Raw genomic sequence first — 4,602 nt, 5'->3', positions numbered from 1 at the left:
AGGAAATCAATATCAGATGGAGTCCAAATGCAACGAAACTTTATGGAGATTTTTTTGGACCAGAAGGAACGTAATGGGCCCTGGCTACACCTGGGGGGTGCCTCAAGGAGCGCACAACCCACCAGGGCGCGCCGTGGTGGGTTGTGCCCACCTCGCACTACACCACGGTAGAGCTTACATGACACACTTCTGTGGGCAAAGGTCCACTAGTCTCCATGAAAAAACTGTCGGGGTAGCTATGAAGTTTTGTCCCCGGACAATGTGTCGGTGTAGATACATCATTGTGGACACACTATGTGTCAGCAACTACGAAACAACAACTTAGCTGTCGGCAACTGGCTAACAACACGTTGTGTGTCGGCATATGTGTGGGCCCTAACAATTTATGTGTCGGCGTAGGTACATGCTTAGTGACATCCAATATGTCGCCGTATGTAGGGTGTATGGACACGGAATAAGTGTCGGTGTAGGTGCACACGTGTCAAGACACCGAAGTTCGGAATTTTTTCTTTTCAAAATCCTGAAACTTGGAAAGTTGGCGCGCCATTTAGGCGCGAGACAGGAATTTTTTATCCCCCAAATCGAACCAAGTCTGTAACCTACCCGTGCCAGGCTGCCAACCACCGCCCTTGCACCTTATCCCCATCCCCTCGTCCTCGCGCTCAACCCACGGCCCTGGCGCCGTCGCCGCCGTATTCGCTCTCCACCACGGTCCTGCTGCCGTCGCCGCCGTCCTCGCGCTCTCTCTGAGATCCAGCCGCCATCCTCGCGCTCCGCCCATGATGCAGCAACCGTCGCCGCGCTCTGCCCGGGATCGAGCCGCCGTCCTCCGCGCTCTGCCTGAGATCCATCCGCCGTCCTCGCGCTCATGGATCCACCCCCTCCCCTGATCCCCGTCCTCCAGCCCCCAACTTTGTCTGCCATCTCCCTCGCGCTTCTCCCCTGCCGCTCCCCGGGCCCCAGCCCTACCATGAGCTCTCCATCCGTGCTCCCCGTTCCTACTGCCGCTGATAGAGATCCATCCACGAGCTCTCCATCCCGCTGCGCCCCTCCCAAAGCCAGCCGTCTGTTGCTGCAGATATCCGCACAGACTCGTCTTTTCCAATAGGTAGGCATCGGCTCCTCCTGAGATATCCTTTTCTGTACTGCTGCATGATGCGTGCTTGTGCATTGCTGAACATTAAACCATATGTCATTGCTGAACTCTGAAAATTAGGGTAATACTTTCATATGTTCTGCTAAGATTTGTTTATTGTACAGTTCTTATCCCTATTTCTCAGCATCTCAATTTTGACACATAGATTGGTGCTACAAAACATAGCAAGCCATCTGACATCCATGTCTCATAGCTGATTTTCATTTTTCTATTCATCATACGATTCTGAACTCTTTATCTCCTTTAAATTACAAAGTGTTAGCATTGTGTGACTTCCTGATTTCTAGGTGGTTCAATTTTGTTATTTAAAGTCGTGACCCATTGTGTGACTTCCAATTCTGTGGGTGAGTTGTCGTGGTCAAACGGAAGCTCCTGTAGGTGCATAACCTCTGTGTTTTTTTTACCTGAAGCACTTTTGATTGTCAATACATATTACTAAGTTATATAGTGCAAACCATTGAGTTGGCTTCAACTTCGTTGTAGAACTGAATGTTGTTTGTGCTGTAATATCTTGTAGTTTCTGATGCTACATGGTTTAATTTTGGGTCGACGTGCTTGGTGCTGCAGGAGCGGTTGTACATGATGTTGAGCCTACAGGGCAGCAAGTACGTGGTACTACCTGTCAACGAGGACGAGGAGGTGGGCGAGCGGAGGGCGCCGAGGTGGACCCTGAGTCCAGTCAGCGTTTGAGGAGGCACATTCCAATTTTATTCTCCATCACTTTTGAATACACTGGATATTTATGAATAACGGTGTCTTTGTTTGATATAATTTTTTTATGTGAGCACGGTGAAGTTTTCCTTTTTCATGAATATGGCACTAGCATTCAAACCTTAGGTTCAACATATAATCTCATCTTCCTCTGCATCCACATACCTTCAACTACTTGAAGCTGGATATGGTTTCCAGAGGGGAGTTGCAAGTTCCAATCACATTCAAACCTTAGAGGCCGCCTTGGTGCAGTGGCTAGATAGTTTCAGAATTCAGACTTTCAATGTAATTTTATGAGATGTTAATGTTCATTCTGGTTGATGGCATAATATTTGTTCTTTTGACAAGTTCATTCATTATACTAACCAAGTACATAACTTGCAGACCTTTGGCCTTTACTTTATGATTTGATTTATGGGAAGTCGAGTTATCTATATTGAACACATTTTTCCTTTTTTCCAGGATGGTTGATACATGTCTACACATTTTGTCAGAGCAATTTGCAGTGGAAGAAGTAGCCTCAAACTGATAAGAAGGCACCTGCTATTTCACGGTTATTGTTGTAGATCAAGGATGACAAGAAGGCAACTAATGTACCAGGTGCAGGTACTAAACATACGACATACATTAAGTTTATTATTTCTCTCTTAGAAATATACATAGATCATTTTGAGCCTTGACTAGAGAGCCAGATTTCTGCCTGAACTTATAGCATTACTAGATATGTTTTGTATCTTGTTGATAAAACACCACATACTGCAGTTTATAATTAAAAATATGAAAATGACACAACATGATTTGAAGCGCACATACATTGCTTAGGAGTTAAACATACACACATTAGTTTGGTGTTATCCCTTTGGTGGTCACAATCTGAAAATCACATGGCATAAACTGAACTTCACATATTACAATTTTTTTGGTCAGAACTTGTACATTTTAGTTCTACTTCATCAGATAACGTACAAACACTTATTTGTACCATTATTTTCAAACTTTGAAGATCACATCAGCTAACTTCGTATTAGAACAAATACAACTTCACATTGGCTTATCCTACTACATTTTCTTGCATGTAAGACGTTGAATAAAATTTGTAGATATGCTTGCCATGGCGAAATACTTATTCTATGCATATGTAGATATGTATGCATGATGATTCGTTTCAGCATTTTATAAATATTTGACCTCATGTATGACAGAACTATGTTATGTGTGTTATGGATATATGTCATAAATAGTTAATTCTTGTGCTTCTCTCGGCTGCCAATCTCCCTATGAGCTTCAAAGCACTTGAGCTGATTCCACTTTGTACCAAATTCTTGTGGAGTATTTTCAGGTAATCAGCAACAGATGTGATGACTTTGAAGTGTTCTGGAGCATTTGGCTGTCTATAGTATTTTGGACCAGCCAACTTAATTGTAATCGTGAATCTTATGTGTTTTCTAGACCATTTGGTGCTCAAGTGTTATGGAGTAGAAATCTTGTGCTCATGGATGTTACTCAATTATTTGGACCATCTAGTGTTTGAACTATTTTAGACCAGTGAATTGGGGTCCTTTTATGTGACTTGTGTTTTCTGGATGGTTGCCAAGATGGCCAAGCTTTGCTTTTGTGAAGATTGACTTGTGCTTGAACCTGCGAACAATATATGTGTGTGTGTGTGTAATTTTGTTACCATTTTATCAATGATTGTGCAATGTGTTCATCTTGATACTGTTTGTGGATAACAGTTGAGCATTGTATATAACATTTGAATTAGAGCAGTATCCAATTGTTGTTTTGGCTGTGCACCAGCTTACCAACAATTTATATGTCGGCAAAAACATTCCAACGCAGAAAGTGTCGGCAAAACTATACCCCTAACTAGACAAACCATGTGTCGGCAATACTAAATGCCTTTAGACAGACTAAGTGTCGGCATAGGTAGGGTGTACATTGACTTACCATGTGTCAGCATAGGTAGGGTGTACATTGACTCACCATGTGTCGGCATAGGTAGGGCGTACATTGACAGATTATCTGTCGGTGTAGGTAGGGTGTATGCTGACAAAAAAAGTGTCGGCAAGTGAACTTCTGTCGGCAATACCTTTCCCCACAGCAAGTCCTCCGATTGTTTTATCTTCTGTCAGCATATGTGTTAGCTACAATTTATGTGTCGGCAAAGGTACCCTATGCCAACAGATAGTTGTGTCGCCAAAACTTGACCGTGGTGTAGTGTCGGGTGCCCCCGGACTGCCTCTTTGCTCTATAAATACCCCAATATTCCCAAAACCCTAGGGGAGTCGACGAAATATTCATGCAGCCGCCGCAGAGCCCAGAACCACCAGATCCAATCTAGACACCATCTCGAATGGGGTTCACCACCTCCATTGGTGCCTCTCCGATGATGCGTGAGTAGTTCTTTGTAGACCTTCGGGTCCGTAGTTAGTACCTAGATGGCTTCATCTCTCTCTCTCTCTGAATTCTCAATACAATGGTCTCTTGGAGATCCATATGATGTAACTCTTTTGCGGTGTGTTTGTTGGGATCGATGAACTTTGAGTTTATGATCAGATCTATCTTTTTATATCCATGAAAGTATTTGAGTTTCTTTGATCACTTTTATGCATGATCTCTTATAGCCTCGTATTTCTTCTCCGATATTTGGGTTTTGTTTGGCCAACTTGATCTATTTATCTTGCAATGGGAAGAGGTGCTTTGTAGTGGGTTCGATCTTACGGTGCTTGATCCCA

At 43.4% G+C, this 4,602-nt stretch overlaps 1 long non-coding RNA gene across 2 annotated transcripts; it reads left to right on the top strand.

The window, feature by feature from the left end:
- The first annotated feature begins 594 nt into the window (after positions 1 to 594).
- On the top strand, positions 595 to 3,486 carry LOC123053059 (uncharacterized). Of its 2 annotated transcripts, XR_006425326.1 has the most exons (3): positions 595 to 1,108; positions 1,724 to 2,473; positions 3,207 to 3,486. It is a non-coding gene; the product is annotated as an uncharacterized lncRNA (long non-coding RNA). The 2 variants fall into 2 exon arrangements; XR_006425327.1 differs by having other exon boundaries at positions 1,724 to 3,486.
- The last annotated feature ends 1,116 nt before the right edge of the window (positions 3,487 to 4,602 follow it).

Source organism: Triticum aestivum, chromosome 2D, assembly GCF_018294505.1.
Source record: "Triticum aestivum cultivar Chinese Spring chromosome 2D, IWGSC CS RefSeq v2.1, whole genome shotgun sequence".
Classification (NCBI taxonomy): Eukaryota; Viridiplantae; Streptophyta; class Magnoliopsida; order Poales; family Poaceae; genus Triticum; species Triticum aestivum.
The sequence above is the reverse complement of the archived record's forward strand: the minus strand, read 5'-3'. Positions and strand labels throughout refer to the sequence as shown.